The 21942-nt window shown below is 41.1% G+C and overlaps 1 long non-coding RNA gene across 1 annotated transcript in view; it reads right to left on the bottom strand.

Moving 5' to 3' along the window:
• The window catches only part of LOC144954515 (uncharacterized), a 36831-nt gene extending 14933 nt beyond the window's left edge, over positions 1-21898 (bottom strand). Inside the window, exon 1 of the long non-coding RNA XR_013641247.1 lies at positions 21814-21898. This is a non-coding gene — a long non-coding RNA (uncharacterized LOC144954515). The remainder of the gene's footprint in view (positions 1-21813) is intronic.
• Between the last annotated feature and the right edge of the window lie 44 nt (positions 21899-21942).

Genomic DNA, 21942 nt, shown 5'->3' with positions numbered 1-21942 from the left:
GTATTTCTGAGGGAAAGTCCTCATCTCTGTAACTGGCCGCTCAACATTCAGAGCGATTAAACCCATATTTTAAGATGATATATTAACACACACACACACATATATATAAATCGATTGTTATATGACAACCAACCTTCCCATCAATAGGAGAGTCGCATTTCTGAGGGAAAGTCGTCGCCTCTCTAGATGAACGCACAAAAATTCGAGCGATTCCACAATTATTGATTGATGATAATGATACCGTGTATATATGTGAACATTTATATAAATATATTGTTATTATATTCCTGGTTCTTTCGGTAAAGTCACGTTGAAGGGAAATAATAAAATAATATAAATATTAAACAATAAATAAAAATTGTTACTTGGTAACAAAACTATCCACAAACAAGATAATCGTATTTCTGAGGGAAAGTCGCCGTCTCTTTACGCGAATACTCAAACATCGGAGCGATTAGACCCATATTTTATTACTATATATTAACACACACACGCTCATATATATATAAATCGATTGTTATACGATAACCAAGCCAGCATTCAACACGAGACTTATATTTCTCAGGGAAAGTCTGCATCTCTTTACGCTAATACTCAAACATCGGAGCGATTAGATCCATATTTTATTATTATGTATTAACACACACATATATATAAATCGATTGTTATACGATAACCAAGCCAACATTCAACACGAGACTTATATTTCTGAGGGAAAGTCTCCGTCTCTGCACACAAACACGCAAAAATTGGATCGATTCGACCATTATTGATTGATGATTATGATGATACCGTATCTATATATATGAGTATTTTTAAATCCTTTATATCAAGTTCACTTGCTTGCTTGCTTGCGCGCTTACGACCGTGCAAATCTTTCGGTCGTTTTTTAACCCACTTCCCGTGATCCAATCGAGCTGACATTTTGCACACAGACTCGTTGTGCGTGACAATTGATTTTCGTGAAAATTTTTTTCCAAATTTTTACACTTTTTAGGAAAAAAATGTTTATATTTAATTACCAATTGCTTAATGGTGCAATGCAATCATCTGACCCATAGGTGGCAGCCATCTCAAGCCATAGGACGAGAGGACTCTAGCCGCCACGCATATAAAGGATTTAGAGTGAAAAACTTTGTTTTTACGGGTTAATTTTGTATAAAAAATATTGTTAATTGATAAGGAAACTCGCCACGAACACTGGAATCGCATTTCTGAGGGAAAGTCCTAATTTCTAAGCATGAATGTGCAAACATCGGAGCAATTCCACCCATATTGTATAATGACTTGTTTCATAGATAGATTAACTTTTATATAAATATATTGTTATTTCATAACTAAACTAGCCATGGACACGATAATCGCATTTCTGAGGAAAAGCCGTCATCTCTTTACGCAAATACTGAAACATCGGAGAGATTATACCCATAATGTATGGTTATATAAATAGTAACATTTATATCAAATGTTGTTATTCGATAACCAAACCTACCATTGAAACTAAATGTCGCATTTCTGAGGAAAAGCCGTCATCTCTTTACGCAAATACTGAAACATCGGAGCGATTAGGTCCATATTTTATGTTGATATATGAACACACACACACATATCTGCACATGAACACCCCAATTTCCTAGAGATTAGAACCATATATTATATTGTTATATAATAACCAACCCTCCCACTACTGAGGAAAATCCCTAGTCTCTGAATATTAACACCTCATATACGTAGCGATTAGAAACACATTTTACGATTATATATATGAACATATACATATAATAAAACCGATTACCGATTGTTATTTGATTACGAAACTATCAATCAACACAAGGCACGCACTACTGAGGGAAATCCCTAGTCTCTGAACATTAACACCTCAAATTCGTAGCGATTAGAAACACATTTTACGATTATATATATGAACATATACATATCATAAAACCGATTACCGATTGTTATTTGATTACGAAACTATCCATCAACACGAGGCTACTGAGGGAAAGTCGGCGTCTCTTTGCGTGAATTATCACACGGCGGCGATTAGATTGCCATCTTGAGAGATGCGGTATATATACATTAAATATATAAATATATTGTTACTTTGTAACGGAACCAGCTAGAAACACGAGAAATATATTTCTGAGGCAAAGTCGACGTCTGTTAATATGAACACCCCAAATTTCGAGCGATTAGAAACATATTTATTGATGAGATATTAACAAAGAACAAAGAACCCCCGTATAGCCTTTAACAGACTGTTGGGGCAAGTGCTGTTAGCGAGCACCTATGAAGGCCGGCACGGTACACGAGGGGGTGGGTGGCCAGCACCACGCCCGACCGCCTTTGTATCCCCAGTGGCAATGTTTACACACCGCACCAGGTACTCATTTAAGGCTGAGTCGACCTAGGGGAGGCCCAGGACCGGTTCAAATAATCGTCACTGGTGTTGGCCGTGAGCGGGAATCGAACCCGGGTCGCCAGGTTTATAGCGCAGCGTAGCGCTAACCGCTACACTACCGCTCCCCACTATATTAACACACACACACAGACACACACACACACACGTATTTTATAGATATATGAATCTATTTTTATATGATAACCAACGCTCCCATCAACACGAGGCTCACGCTACCGAGGGAAAGTCTCTTTACGTGAATCACACACGGCAGCGATCAATCTTGCTTCGTGTAGATATATACACGATACATTAAATATATAAATATTTTTTTACTTTGTAACGGAACCAGCTAGGAACACGAGAATTATATTTCTGAGGCAAAGTCGACGTCTGTTTATATGAACACCCCAAATTCGGAGCGATTAGAAACATATTTTACGATGATGTATTGACACACACACACACGTATTTTATACAAATCTATTGTTATTTGATAGCGAAACTAGCAAGGAACAAGAGACTCGCATTTCTGAGGGAAAGTCCGTGCCTCTTTGCGTGAATTGATCACACATAACAGCGATTATATCGCTATCTTGTAGATATATACATAGTTTAAATATATAAATATAGTGTTACTTTGTAACGGAACCAGCTAGGAACACGAAAATTATATTTCTGAGGCAAAGTCAGCGTCTGTTTATATGAACACCCCAAATTCGGAGCGATTAGAAACATGTTTTACGATGATGTATTAGCACACACACACACGTATTTTATACAAATCTATTTGCGTGAATGATCCACACATAGCAGCGATACGATCGATAGCTTGTAGACATATACACAGAGCGATTAGACCCATATTTTACGATGATATATTAACACACAGATATATACACATCTATTTTTATATGACAACCAACCTTCCCATCAACACGAGGTACACATTTCTGAGGGAAAGTCGGCGTCTGTTTATATGAACACCCAAAATTCGGAGCGATTGGAAACATATTTTACGATGATGTATTGACACACACACACGTATTTTATACAAATCTATTGTTATTTGATAGCGAAACTAGCAAGGAACACGATACTCGCATTTCTGAGGGAATGTCCGTGTCTCTTTGCGTGAATTGATCACACATAGCAGCGATTAGATTGCTATCTTATAGATATATACATAGTTTATATATTTTGACTTTATAATTAAAGTAGCTGGGAATGTGAGACTTACATTTCTGAGGGAAAGTGCGCTTCTCTGCACATGAACACGCAAAAATCGTAGCGATCAGATCGATAATTTTTTATATTGATAAAATCGTAGCGATCAGATCGATAGTTGTTTTTATAAATTGATAAAATCGTAGTGATCAGATCGATAATTTTTTATATTGGTAAAATCGTAGCGATCAGATCGATAGATGTTTTTATAAGTTTATTTTTATAAATATATTGATATATTGAGATATATTGATATGTATTAAAATTGATTTACATAAATGTATTATCATTTGAACATTAAAGCAGCCAGGAAAGTCGTTACGTGAACACTCAATGTTCGGATCGATTAGACCAATATTTTAATGATAGTGTATCGATATATATGAACATTTATATGAATATAAAACTATATTATCGATAACGAAACGACCCCGTCAACGCAAGGCTCGAATTTCTGAGGGAAAATCGGCACATTTCTGCACATTAACACGCAAATATCAGAGCGATTAGATCGATAGTTTAATTTGATATAAATTTATAACTATATATATATAAAATCTATTTTCTTGGTTCTTTCGGTAAAGTCATCACGTAGAAGGGAAGTAATAAAATACTAAAAATAAAACGTAATAAAATAATATAATAAAATAAAATAATAAAAATAAAACATAATAAAATAATTCTCACGACGTTTCGGCCACAGACCTGTTCTTCACCTGAGGACGGCTGCTTGCGTTGTGGCCGAAACGTCGTGAGAATTGTATTTTAATTTGTTTTATTTTTATTATTTTATTATTTCCCTTCTACGTGGCTTTACCGAAAGAACCACGAAGATGAATCCCTGCCGTCACGAAAACTTTAAATCGAAATAAAATCTATTGTCATTTGATTACTAAAGCGGCTATCAAGACGAGACTAATATATGTGAGGGAAATTCCGTGTTTCTTCACATGAACACGCAAATATCAGAGCGATTAGATCGATAGTTTAATTTGGTATATATTGATAACCAAATAATTAAAATCTATTGCCATTTGATTACTAAAGCGGCTATCAAGACGAGACTAATAAATGTGAGGGAAATTCCGTGTCTCTGCACATGAACACTCAACATTCGAAGCGATCAGATCGATAGTTTATTTTGGTTTATATTGATAAATAAATATATATAAATCTATTGCCATTTGATAACTAAAGCGGCTATCAAGACGAGACTAATATATGTGAGGGAAATTCCGTGTTTCTTCACAGGAACACGCAAATATCAGAGCGATTAAATCGATAGTTTATTTTGGTATATATTGATAACTATGTATATAAATCTATTGCCATTTCATAACTAAAGCGGCTATCAAGACGAGACTAATATATGTGAGGGAAATTCCGATTAGATCGATGGTTTACTTATATATATACATATATAAATATATATTATAAATATTGATTTGAAGCTTTCGTGACCGCAGGAATCCATACTATTTGGTTCTTTCGGGAAAGTTACATAGGTAAAAAATAAAGAATAATAAAAAACCAAATAAATAAAATTACAACAAAAAAATGTTAAATTATAAATTGATGAAAAGATGCCATTGGTCGACTGACTGAGATGCCTGTGCCCCCCACAGTGTACACACACACACAGTGTACACACACACACAGTGTACACATACACAGTGTACACACACACAGTGTACACATACACAGTGTACACACACACAGTGTACACACACACACAGTGTACACACACACAGTGTACACACACACACAGTGTACACACACACACAGTGTACACACACAGTGTACACACACACACAATGTACACACACACAGTGTACACACACACAGTGTACACACACACACAGTGTACACATACACAGTGTACACACACACAGTGTACACACACACACAGTGTACACACACACAGTGTACACACACACACAGTGTACACACACACACAGTGTACACACACACAGTGTACACACACACACAGTGTACACATACACAGTGTACACACACACACACAGTGTACACACACACAGTGTACACACACACAGTGTACACACACACACAGTGTGCACACACACAGTGTACACACACAGTGTACACACACACACAGTGTGCACACACACACAGTGTACACACACACACAGTGTACACACACACAGTGTGCACACACACACAGTGTACACACACACACACAGTGTACACACACACAGTGTACACACACACAGTGTACACACACACACAGTGTGCACACACACACAGTGTGCACACACACACAGTGTACACACACACACAGTGTACACACACACAGTGTACACACACACACAGTGTACACACACACACACAGTGTACACACACACAGTGTACACACACAAACAGTGTACACACACACACAGTCTACACACACACACAGTGTACACACACACACAGTGTACACACACACACAGTGTACACATACACAGTGTGTATACACACACACACAGTGTACACACACACACAGTGTACACATACACAGTGTGTATACACACACACACAGTGTACACACACACACAGTGTACACACACACAGTGTACACACACACAGTGTACACATACACACAGTCTACACATACACACAGTCTACACACACACACAGTGTACACACACACACAGTGTACACACACACACACACACAGTGTACACACACACAGTGTACACACACACAGTGTACACATACACAGTGTGTATACACACACACAGTGTACACACACACAGTGTACACACACAGTGTGTATACACACACACACACAGTGTACACACACACACAGTGTACACACACACACAGTGTACACACACACACACACACAGTGTACACACACACAGTGTACACATACACAGTGTGTACACACACACACAGTGTACACACACACACAGTGTACACATACACAGTGTGTATACACACACACAGTGTACACACACACACAGTGTACACACACACAGTGTACACACACACACAGTGTGTATACACATACACAGTGTGTATACACACACACAGTGTACACACACACACAGTGTACACACACACAGTGCACACACACACACAGTGTACACACACACACAGTGTACACATACACACAGTGTACACACACACAGTGTGTATACACACACACAGTGTACACACACACACAGTGTGTACACACACACACAGTGTACACACACACACAGTGTACACACACACAGTGTACACATACACAGTGTGTATACACACACACAGTGTACACACACACAGTGTACACACACACAGTGTGTATACACACACACAGTGTACACACACACAGTGTACACACACACAGTCTACACACACACATAGTGTGCACATACACACACAGTGTACACACACAGTGTACACACACACACAGTGTACACATACACAGTGTACACATACACAGTGTACACATACACAGTGTGTATACACACACACAATGTACACACACACCCAGTGTACACACACACACACAGTGTACACACACACAGTGTGTATACACACACACACAGTGTACACACACACAGTGTACACATACACAGTGTGTATACACACACACAATGTACACACACACCCAGTGTACACACACACACACAGTGTACACACACACAGTGTGTATACACACACACACAGTGTACACACACACACAGTGTACACACACACAGTGTACACATACGCAGTGTGTATACACACACACACACAGTGTACACACACACACAGTGTACACACACACAGTGTGTGTGTATACACACACAGTGTGTATACACACACACAGTGTACACACACACACAGTGTACACATACACAGTGTGTATACACACACACAGTGTACACACACACACAGTGTACACACACACAGTGTACACACACACACAGTGTACACACACACAGTGTACACATACACAGTGTGTATACACACACACACAGTGTACACACACACACAGTGTACACACACACACAGTGTACACACACACACACACAGTGTACACACACACACAGTGTACACACACACAGTGTACACACACACACAGTGTACACACACACAGTGTACACACACACAGTGCACACACACACACAGTGTACACACACACAGTGTGTATACACACACACAGTGTACACACACACACAGTGTACACACACACACACAGTGTACACACACACACAGTGTACACACACAGTGTAAACACACACAGTGTGTATACACACAGTGTACACACACACACACAGTGTACACACACACAGTGTACACACACACACAGTGTACACATACACACAGTGTACACATACACAGTGTACACACACACAGTGTACACACACACAGTCTACACACACACAGTGTACACACACACACAGTGTGTACACACACACACAGTCTACACACACACAGTCTACACACACACAGTGTACACACACACAGTGTACACACACAGTCTACACACACACAGTGTACACACACACAGTGTACACACACAGTGTATACACACAGTCTACACACACAGTGTACACACACACAGTGTACACACACAGTCTACACACACACAGTGTACACACACACAGTCTACACACACACAGTGTACACACGCACAGTGTACACACACACAGTGTACACACACACAGTCTACACACACACAGTCTACACACACACACACAGTATACACACACACACAGTGTACACACACACAGTCTACACACACACACAGTGTACACACACACACAGTGTACACACACACAGTGTACACACACACAGTGTACACACACAGTCTACACACACACAGTGTACACACACAGTCTACACACACACAGTGTACACACACACAGTCTACACACACACAGTGTACACACACAGTGTACACACACACACAGTGTACACACACAGTGTACACACACACAGTGTACACACACACACAGTGTACACACACACAGTGTACACACACACACACAGTGTACACACACACACAGTCTACACACACACAGTCTACACACACACAGTGTACACACACACACACACAGTCTACACACACACAGTGTACACACATTTCTGAAGTAAAATCGAAGTCAATCCACCCAATAAAGATAATATTTTGTTAAGTAAACTTCTTTATAACGTAACGACTGCCTATTATTACGTAAACATTTACAATTTAGACTGAAGATTAAGAGATTCACCATCTTACATTATACATTTCAGAGGCTAAGCCAGACGCTATTTACGCTATTTTCCCTATAAAGCTGAACAAAACTGAGTAATCTGCTCTCTTAGCGCAATGAACAAAGATCCCAGGTTAAATATTTACAATTTAGACTTGGAATTAAACTATTATCGATCACGAATTTAACATTTCTGAGGGAAAACCCGACTCTCTCTACCCTATTAAGCTAAAATAATTCTGGTCATCTTCTGTTTGTAGTATGGACCGGCTTATTTCAGGGTAAACATTTACAATTTATACTTACAAAGAGAGGATTAACGATCATGAATTATACATTTCTGAGGCAAAACCCGAGTCTATATATATAATGAAGATAATATTATTCCAGTGATTTTGCGTTGAAATGTGATGATTAGCTAATCCAAGGTAAATATTTACAATTTATACTTAAATTTAAACGACTAACCATCGAAAATTATACATTTCTGAGGCGAAATCCGAGTCTATCTATCTAATGGAGATAAGAGAATTCCAGTGATGTAGCGTTGAAATGTGATGATTCGCTAATCCAAGGTAAATATTTACAATGTAGACTTAAATTTAAACAACTAACCATCGTAAATGATACATTTCTGAAGCGAAACCGGCGTCTATCTACTCAATAAAGATAAAATAATTTGTGTAATCTTGTATTCTAGTATGACGAGCTTATGCCAGGTTAAATATTTACAAATTAGACTTAAATTTAAACAACTAACCATCGTAAATGATACATTTCTGAGGCGAAACCGGCATCTATCTACTCAATAAAGATACAATAATTTGTGTAATTTTCTATTCTAGTATGACTAGCTTATGCCAGGCTAAATATTTACAAATTAGACTTAAATTTAAACTAGATTTTAAGCTTTCGTGACAGCAAGGATTCGTATTCTTAGGTTCTTTCGGTAAAGTCACTTTTATTAATTATAATGTTTTACCTTCGTGACTTTACCGAAAAAACTTAAGAATATTACATTTAAACGACTAACCCTCGTACATTATACACTTCTTAGGCGAAACCCCGAGGCTATCTACCCATTAAAGATAAGATTATCGAGTACTGCTGCGTTTAATGTAATGTATAGGCTAAATCCAGGTTAAACATTTGAAATTTATACTGAGAATAAAGCTACTAAACGCCGTATATTCAACATTTCTGAGGGAAAACCGGAGTCAATCTACACAATAACGATAAAAATTAATCGATTAATGTTATTTCCTATTGAAAGTGTATCTCTATCACAAGATTATTTTCTATATATAAGATATAAGATCAATGCCACCTTAGATAATGATCAGTCAAAATGTGTGAATGTATCCAGTCCATCCCTATTCCCTGTCTCTCTGTGCACTTATACAATATCACATTACCCACTTTTATAAATTACTATCGATCTCTCGATCTGAAATGTATATTACATTCTAGATTTGAAGCTTTCGTGACTGCAAGGATTCAAATTCTTAGGTTTTTTCGGTAAAGTCACGTAGGTAAAACATCAAAATTAATAAAAATAAAATAAAATAAAAATCTCCGAAACGTCGTGATTTTTATTTTATTTTATTTTTATTAATTTTGATGTTTTACCTACGTGACTTCACCGAAAAAAACTAAGAATATGTATATTACATGATTAATATTACGTCGATGTATAAAATATAAATACTACTTTAAATATGCCACCTCTTCTTCTTGGTTCTTTCGGTAAAGTCATCACGTAGAATGGAAATAATAAAATAAGAAAAATAAAACATTATAATAAAATAAAATAATAAAATAATAACACAAAAATATTATATCATTATATTATTATTTTATTACATTGTATTATTTTATAATATTATTTTATTATGTTTTATTTTTATTATTTTATTATTTCCATTCTACGTGATGACTTTACCGAAAGAACCAAGAAGATGAATCCCTGCAGTCACGAATGACGCTTTAAATCGAAATTATGCCACCTCTATTAAATGTGATTATCCGACTATGATCGCGTTTACTGAGGGAAAATCTGCAATTGTCCACCTGAAATATATTATTTACAAATAATTAATGTTTTAAATTTACGTCCTTACAAAGCTGTAAATAACTAAATTATGAGTCAAATACGCGATTTGGCTCGACAAATCTCACGTTTCTGAGGGAAAATCTGCATCTGTCTCCCTAAAAATACACAAATATATGACTTATATATAAATAATAAATACATGTACGTCCTTGCGTAGCTGCTAATAACCAAATTATGAGTAAAATACGCGATTCGCTGGAATAATATCGCGTTTCTGAGAGAAAATCTGCATCTGTTTACCTAAAAATATATAAAAATAGACTTGTATATACTAAATAAATACCAGTTTTAAAATAAGGCAAATCCTAAGGAGCTGAAAATAATCAAATACTCAGACAAATACGCGATTTGGCTCGACAAATCTCACGTTTCTGAGGGAAAATCTGCATCTGTCTCCCTAAAAATACACAAATATATGACTTATATATAAATAATAACTAAACATCGCCCTTACTTAGCTGCTAATAACCAAATTATGAGTAAAATACGCGATTTGGCTGGTCTAATATCGGGTTTGTGAGGGAAAATCTGCCTCTGTTTACCTAAAAATATATAAAATAGACTTGTATATACTAAATATCGCCCTTACGTAGCTGCTAATATTCAAATTATGAGTCAAATACGCAATTTTTCTGGGACTAATATCGCGTTTCTGAGGGAAAATCTGCCTCTGTTTACCTAAAAATATATAAAAATAGACTTGTATATACTAAATATCGCCCTTACTTAGCTGCTAATAACCAAATAATGAGTTAAATACGCGATTTTTCTGGGACTAATATCGCGTTTTTGAGGGAAACCCCGCATCTCTCTCTGTGTAATCGATACTCGAATAATAAAATTCATAATAAATTAAAGTTTGAAGAAATACGGAGCCCACGTAGAATAAAACGATGGAATCGTACAATAAACTCGCTGTTCACGGGGTTTCGAACGTTCTTGACAAATAAAAATTAATAAAAATAAAATCTGTTATTTAATTTTTATTAATTTTATTTTACTTTTATTAATTTAAATTATTTTGTTTACCTACATGGTGACTTTACCGAAAGAACTAAGAGTATGAATCCTTGCAGTCACAAAAGCTTCAAATCTAGAATTAAGTTCTTGACAAACATACACACGCGAGCAAGATTGATTTATTACAAATGCTATTAATGATAACCTCTTTATCAATAACATTTTCTCTACATTCGAGCGACTTACAGAGATAAAAATTACATTTTGAGGGAAATCCATCGACTGTCTGCGTGGAAATAAAAAAAATATATAAATTACAGTAAATTTATTTGGTACAATGGCCATTGAAAGATGGAATAATCAACATTTTCTCGACAATCTGGCGAATTAGCGACATAAAAATGTAATTTCTGAGAAAAAACCATCGACTGTCTACCTGAAAATGATACAAATATGTAAATGACAGTAAATTTATTTTGAAGACAATGGCCATTGAAAGCCCGAACAATCAACATTTTCTCGACAATCTGGCGAATTAGCGACATAAAAATGTAATTTCTGAGGGAAAACCATCAACTGTCTACCTGAAAATGATACAAATATGTAAATGACAGTAAATTTATTTTGAAGACAATGGCATTTGAAAGCCCGAACAATCAGCATTTTCTCTACATTCTAGCGAATTGTCGAGATAAAAAATAAATGTCTGAGGTAAAATCGGCATCTGTCTTCCTAAAAATAATAAAAATATCAGTTACAGTAAATCTATTTTGAAAGCGAGGCATTGTTGAAGCTCAAATAATCAATATTTGCTTTACAGTCGGGCGATTTAGAGAGATAAAGATGACATTTCTGAAGTAAAATCTTCGACTGTCTACCTGAGAAAAAATATAAAAAATATAAAATTTATAGTTAATACATTTGAACAACAATGGCATTTGAAAGCTCAAATAATCAACATTTTCTCGATAATCAAGCGAAATAGCGACGTCAAAAATCTAAATCTTGAGGAAAAATCGGCATCTGCCTTCCTAAATCTATAAATAATAAATACGTTACAGTAAAATGTTTTGAAGACAATGGCATTTTAAAGCTCGAAAAATCGACATTTTCTCCACATTCGAGCGAATTATCGAGATACAAAAATACATTTCCGAGGTAAAATCGGCATCTGTCTACCTGGAAAAATAAAAAAATATGAATTACAATTAGCTCATTTAGAAAACAATGGCATTGGTTAAAGCTCAAATAATCAACTTTTTCTCTAAATTCAAGCGAAATAGCGACGAGAAATTGACACTTCTGAGGCAAAATCGGCATCTGCCTTCTTAAATCTATAACTAATAAATACGTTACAGTAAAAAAAATTCAAGACAATGGCATTTTAAAGCTCGAAAAATCGACATTTTCTCTACATCCGAGCGAATTATCGAGATACAAAATACATTTCCGAGGTAAAATCGGCATCTGTCTACCTGGAAAAATACAAAAATATGAATTACAATTAGCTCATTTAGAAAACAATGGCATTGGTTAAAGCTCAAATAAATAACTTTTTCTCTAATTTCAAGCGAAATAGTGACGAGAAATTTACACTTTTGGGGTAAAATCGGCATCAGGGTTCCTAAAAATGTATAAATTTTAAATAAACAAAATGCAGCACGTTTATTTTGTACAACAATAGCATTTTAAAGCTTCACTAATCAACACTCTCTCGACAAACCGAGTGACTTAGCGACGAACATTTTTTTTATTTCTGAGATAAAACCTTGGACTGTCTATACCTGAAAAATGTAAAAAAAAATAGAATTTACAGTTAATTAATTCAGAAAACAGAGTCGTTTTTAAAACTTGAATAATCAAGAATTTTCCAACATTCTGGCCACTTAACGACGTAAAATTAACACATCTGAGGGATATAATCGGCATCTGTCTTCCTAAAAATACTAACAAATATATAAATTAAAGTTAATTTATTTTGAAGACAGCGGTATTGTGAAGGCTTTGTGTCTGGAATCGGGCGATTAAGTGAGATAAAATTTTATTTCTGAGGGAAAATCTTCGACTGTTTATCTGCGAATAATAAATAAATAAATAAAAATACGTAAAAAATACAGTTAATTTATTTTGTACAACAATGGCATTTGAAATGAGGAACAATCAACATTTTCGCCACAATCGAGAGAATTAGCGACTTAAAAATGACATCTCTGAGGTAAAACCTTACACTGTCTACCTGAAACAATTAAAATAAATATAAAATAAGGTTACATTATTTTGTACAACAATGGCATTTGAAATGAGGAACAATCAACATTTTCTCCACAATCAAGAGAATTAGCGACTTAAAATTAAATTTCTGAGGTAAAACCTTACACTGTCTACCTGAAACTATTAAAATAAATATAAAATAAGGTTAATTTATTTTGAAGAAAATGGCATTTGAACGCTCAAATAGTCAATATTTTCTCGACATTCGGGAGAATTAACGATTTAAAATTCACACTTCTGAGGGAAATCATCGGCATCTGTCTTCCTGAAAATAATAAATAAATTGCTGTTTATTTATTTTGGACAACAGCGTGTTTTGAAAGCTCAAATAATCAATATTTTCTCGACATTCGGGCAATTTAGAGAGATAAAATTTACACTTCTGAGGAAAAACCTTCGATTGTTTAGCTGAAAATAATAAAAATACATAAATTACAGTTAATTTATTTCGTACAACAATGGCTTTGAAAGCTGGAATCATCAACATTTACTCAACAACCGAACGAATTAGCGACTTAAAATTTTCATTTCTGAGGTAAGACCATCGATTGTCTATCTGAAAATATCAACAAATATTGAAATTGTTCAATAAATTTTAATTCATACATATACTGCCCACTGTGAGATTAATCAAAATTAGGCGACTTTGTTCGGAACAGAACACTTTTTTTAATCTGTAGGCAAATATAATTGCATATCTCCATCGCAAATAATTGATGAAAGTAACTATAATTGATCGATAAACGATTTAATTTGTAATTTCTATCAATTAATTGCCACTTAGATATCTGCCCCATGAGTGAAGTCACATGTATCAAGTTATGCCCCGTGGCGTAACAAAGACCCATAGACTCACCACACAGAGACCCATAGACTCACACAGAGACCCATAGACTCACCACACAGAGACCCATAGACTCACCACACAGAGACCCATAGACTCACATAGAGACCCATTGACTCACACAGAGACCCATAGACTCACTACATAGAGACCCATAGACTCACCACACAGAGACCCATAGACTCACACAGAGACCCATTGACTCACACAGAGACCCATAGACTCACACAGAGACCCATAGACTCACCACACAGAGACCCATAGACTCACATAGAGACCCATTGACTCACACAGAGACCCATAGACTCACTACATAGAGACCCATAAACTCACACAGAGACCCATAGACTCACATAGAGACCCATTGACTCACACAGAGACCCATAGACTCACTACATAGAGACCCATAGACTCACACAGAGACCCATAGACTCACCACCACTACACAGAGACCCATAGACTCACCACCACTACACAGAGACCCATAGACTCACACAGAGACCCATAGACTCACAAAGAGACCCATAGACTCACATAGAGACCCATAGACTCACACAGAGACCCACAAACTCACTACATAGAGACCCATAGACTCACACAGAGACCCATAGACTCACACAGAGACCCATAGACTCACATAGAGACCCAGACTCACCACCACTACACAGAGAAACCTATAGACTCACCACTACACAGAGACCCATAGACTCACCACCACTACACAGAGACCCATAGACTCACCACCACTACACAGAGACCCATAGACTCACACAGAGACCCATAGACTCACACAGAGACCCATAGACTCACTACATAGAGACCCATAGACTCACACAGAGACCCATAGACTCACCACCACTACACAGAGACCCATAGACTCACCACCACTACACAGAGACCCATAGACTCACACAGAGACCCATAGACTCACATAGAGACCCATAAACTCACATAGAGACCCATAGACTCACACAGAGACCCATAGACTCACACAGAGACCCATAGACTCACATAGAGACCCATAGACTCACCACCACTACACAGAGAAACCTATAGACTCACCACTACACAGAGACCCATAGACTCACCACCACTACACAGAGACCCATAGACTCACCACCACACAGAGACCCATAGACTCACCACCACCACACAGAGACCCATAGACTTACATAGAGACCCATAGACTCACATAGAGACCCATAGACTCACTACATAGAGACCCATAGACTCACCACCACTACACAGAGACCCATAGACTCACCACTACACACAGAGACCCATAGACTCACCACCACTACACAGAGACCCATAGACTCACCACCACACAGAGATCCATAGACTCACCACCACCACCACAGAGAGACCCATAGACTCACCACCACCATACAGAGACCCATAGACTCACCACCACACAGAGACCCATAGACTCACCACTACACAGAGACCCATAGACTCACCACCACGACACAGAGACCCATAGACTCACCACTACACAGAGACCCATAGACTCACCACCACCACACAGAGACCCATAGACTCATCACCACACAGAGACCCATAGACTCACCACCACACAGAGACCCATAGACTCACCACTACACAGAGACCCATAGACTCACCACCACCACACAGAGACCCATAGACTCACCACTACACAGAGACCCATAGACTCACCACCACCACACAGAGACCCATAGACTCACCACCACACACATAGACCCATAGACTCACCACCACTACACAGAGACCCATAGACTTACCACCACACAGAGACCCATAGACTCACCATCACACACAGAGACCCATAGACTCACCAATACTACACAGAGACCCATAGACTCACCACCACTACACAGAGACCCATAGACTCACCACCACCACACAGAGAACTATAGACTCATCACCACACAGAGACCCATAGACTCACCACTACACAGAGACCCATAGACTCACCACCACCACACAGAGACCCATAGACTCACCACTACACAGAGACCCATAGACGCACCACTATACAGAAACCCATAGACTAACCACCACTACACAGAGACCCATATACTCACTACACAGAGACCCATAGACTCACCAATACACAGAGACCCATAGACTCACTACACAAAGACCCATAGACTCACCACTACACAAAGACCCATAGACTCACCACCACACAGAAACCCATAGACTCACCACTACACAGAGACCCATAGACTCACCACTACACAGAGACCCAGAGATTCACCACTACACAGAGACCCATAGACTCACCACCTCCACACAGAAACCCATAGACTCACCACCACACAGAGACCCAGAGATTCACCACTACACAGAGACCCATAGACTCACCACCTCCACACAGAAACCCATAGACTCACCACTACACAGAGACCCAGAGATTCACCACTACACAGAGACCCATAGACTCACCACCACTACACAGAGACCCATAGACTTACCACTACACAGAGACCCATAGACTCACCACCACTACACAGAGACCCATAGACTCACCACCACACAGAGACCCATAGACTCACCACTACACAGAGACCCATAGACTCACATAGAGACCCATAGACTCACCACTACACAGAGACCCATAGACTCACCACCACACAGAGACCCATAGACTCACCACCACTACACAGAGACCCATAGACTCACCACTACACAGAGACCCATAGACTCACCACAACTACACAGAGACCCATAGACTCACCACTCTATGTGTCTCTATGAGTCTCTATGTATCTCTATGTGTCTGTATGTGTCTCTATGTGTCTGTATGTGTCTCTATGTATCTCTATGCATCTCTATGAGTCTCTATGGGTCTCTATGGGTCTCTCTGGATCCATAGCAACGCTGTGGGCGTGGCAACCGTTACTAAGGGGGGGGCGTCATCACCACAGCAGCCAATTAGCTGCACCCCTGCCAGAGATGGCCGCCGGGAAGTGGCACCCCCTACCCAAGTTGGCTGCCGTGAAGTGGCACCCCCTACCCAAGATGGCTACCTTGAAGCAGCACCCATGCCCAAGATAATCACTGTGAAGTAGCTCCCCTACCCAAGATGGCCACTGTGAAGTGGCACCCCTACCCAACATGGCCACCGTGAAATATCCCTACCCAACATGGCCACTGTGAAGTCGCCCTGCCCAACATGGCCACCATGAAATCTCCCTACCCAACATGGCCACCGTGAAATCTCCCTACCCAACATGGCCACTGTGAAGTCGCCCTGCCCAACATGGCCACTATGAAGTGTCCCTACCCAATATGGCCACTGTAAAGTGCCCCTACCCAATATGGCCACCATGAAGTGCCCCTATCCAACATGGCCACTGTAAAGTGCCCCTACCCAACATGGCCACCGTAAAGTGCCCCTACCCAACATGGCCACTATGAAGTGTCACTACCCAACATGGCCGCTGTAAAGTATATCTACCCAACATGGCCACCGTAAAGTATCCCTACCCAACATGGCCACCGTAAAGTATCCCTACCCAACATGGCCACTGCAAAGTATCCCTACCCAACATGGCCACCGTAAAGTATCCCTACCCAACATGGCCACCGTAAAGTATCCCTACCCAACATGGCCACTGCAAAGTATCCCTACCCAACATGGCCACCGTAAAGTATCCCTACCCAACATGGCCACTGCAAAGTATCCCTACCCAACATGGCCACTGCAAAGTATACCTACCCAACATGGCCACCGTGAAGTGGCCCCTACCCAAGATGGCCGCCACGAGGCCCCTACCCAAGATGGCCACTTTGAGGTCGAAAATATACAATTTAGTTTATGGTAATCAGGGTAACGTCATTGGTGGGAATTTCACGTTACTGTAGTGGTAACAATTCCATACATCACTTATCCACTAACTCACTCACCAACTCACTCACCCACTCACTCACCCACTCACTCACCCATCCACTCACCCACCCACTCACCCACCCACCCAATCACCCAATCACTCATCCACTCACTTACCCACCCACTCACCACCAACCCACTCACCCACTCACTCACTCACGCAACCACCCAGTCACTCACTCACTCACCCACCCACCCACCCACTCACCCACTCACTCACTCACTCACTCACCCACTCACTCACTCACCCACTCACCCAACCACCCACTCACTCACTCACCCATCCACTCAATCACCCACCCACTCACTCACGCACCCACTCACTCACTCACCCACCTACCCACTCACTCACTCACTCACTCACCCACCCACCCACTCACTCACCCATCCACTCAATCACCCACCCACTAACTCACTCACCCACTCACCCATCCACCCACTCACTCACTCACCCACTCATCCACCCACTCACCCACTCACTCACTCACCCACCCACCCACGCACTCACCCACCCACGCACCCACTCACTCACTAACCCACCCACTCACTCACTCACCCACTCACTCACTCAGCCACTCAATCACTCACTCAACACTCACCTCACTTAGTCACCCACCCCACTCAACCACTCACTCACCCACCACTCACCCATCACTCATTCAGTCAGCCACTCACCCAGCCACTCACCCACTAACTCACTCAGTCATTCACTCACTCACCCACTCAGTCAGCCACTCACCAACTCAGTCAGTCACTTAGTCAGTCACTCAGTCAGTCACTCAGTCAGTCATTCACTCACTCATTCAGTCAGTCAGTTACTCAGTCAGTCACTCACTCACTCAGTCAGTCACTCAGTGAGTCAGTCAGTCACCCAGTCAGTCACCCAGTCAGCCACCCACTCAACCACCCACTCACCAACCTAACCACTCACTCAATCATTCACTCACTCACCCACTCAGTCAGCCACTCACCCGCTCACTCAGTCAGTCAGTCACTTAGTCAGTCACTCACTCACTCAGTCAGTCAGTCATTCACTCACTCACTCACTCATTAAGTCAGTCACTTACTCAGTCACTCACTCAGTCACCCACTCACTCACCCACTCACTCACTCACTCAGTTAGTCACTCACTCACTCACCCACTCACCCACCCACTCTCTCACTCACCCACTCACTCACTCAGTCACTCACTCAGTCACTCACTCACTCACTCACCCAGTCAGTCACTCAGTCACTCACCCACTCACCTCATTCAGTCACTCACTCACCCACCCACCCACTCACCCACCCACCCACCCACTCACTCACTCACCCACTCATCCACTCACTAACTCACCCACTCACTCACCCAGTCAGTCACTCAGTCACTCACCCACTCACTCATTCAGTCACTCACTCACTCAGCAACTCACTCACCCACTCACCCACTCACTCACCCAGCCACTCACTCACCCACTCACCCAGCCACTCACCCACTCACTCACCCACCCACTCACCCACCCACTCACCCAGCCACTCACTCACTCAGTCACTCACTCAGTCACTCACTCACTCACTCACTCACCCACTCACCCACCCACCCACTCACACCCACCCACTCACCCACTCACCCACTCATCCACTCACTAACTCACCCACTCACTCACCCAGTCAGTCACTCAGTCAGTCACTCACCCACTCACTCATTCAGTCACTCACTCACTCACTCAGCTACTCACTCACCCACTCACCCACTCACTCACCCAGCCACTCACTCACCCACTCACCCAGCCACTCACCCACTCACTCACCCACCCACTCACCCACCCACTCACCCAGCCACTCACTCACTCAGTCACTCACTCACTCACCCACTCACCCAGCCACCCACTCACCCAGCCACTCACTAACCCAGCCACTCACCCACCCACCCACTCACCCACTCACCCACTCACCCAGCCACCCACCCACCCACCCACTCACCCACTCACCCAGCCCCTCACCCACTCACTCACTCCACCCAGCCACTCAGTCAGTCACTCACTCACTCACTCACCCACTCACTCACTCACTCACTCACCCACTCACTCACTCACCCACTCACTCACCCAGCCATTCACTCACCCACCCACCCACTCACCCACCCACCCACCCACTCAGTCAGTCACTCACTCACTCACTCACTCACACCACTCACCCACTCACTCACTCACCCACTCACCCACTCACTCACCCCACTCACTCACTCACTCACCCACTCAATCAATCACTCAATCAATCAATCACTCAATCAATCACTCACTCACCCACTCACTCACTCACCCACTCACCCACTCACTCACACACCCACCCACTCACCCACTCACTCACCCACTCACTCACCCACCCACTCAATCACCCACTCACTCACCCCACTCACCCACCCACTCACTCACTCACCCACTCACTCACTCACTCACCCACTCACTCACTCAATCAATCACTCACCCACTCACCCACCCACTCATTCACTCACCCACCCACTCACTCACTCACCCACCCACTCACCCACTCACCAACCCACCCACCTACTCACCCCACCCACCCACCACTCACTCACTCACCCACCCACTCACCCACTCACCCACCCACTCACCCACCCACCCATTCACTCACGCACTCACTCACCCACTCACTCACCCACTCATTCACCACCCACTCACCCACTCACTCACTCACCCACTCACTCAGCCACTCACTCACTCAGTCACCCACCCACTCACCCACTCACTCAGTCACTCACTCTCTCACTCAGTCACTCACCCACTCACTCACTCAGTCACCCACCCACTCACCCACTCACTCAGTCACTCACCCACTCACTCACTCACTCACCCACCCACTCACTCACTCACTCACTCACTCTTTCACTCAGTCACTCAGTCACTCACTCACCCAGCCACTCACTCACCTACTCACCCACTCACTCACCTCAGAGTCAGAGCCTCTCTCCGTGTCGTGGACGAGAGAACACTTTACATCTGCCAGATCTCTCTTACTCACTCACCCACTCACCCACCCAGCCACTCACCCACTCACTCACCCACCCACTCACTCACT

The sequence above is a fragment of the Lampetra fluviatilis genome, unplaced genomic scaffold (genome assembly GCF_964198595.1).
Source record: "Lampetra fluviatilis unplaced genomic scaffold, kcLamFluv1.1 SCAFFOLD_470, whole genome shotgun sequence".
NCBI classification, from domain to species: Eukaryota; Metazoa; Chordata; class Hyperoartia; order Petromyzontiformes; family Petromyzontidae; genus Lampetra; species Lampetra fluviatilis.
This window is presented reverse-complemented; position numbering and strand designations above follow the sequence as displayed.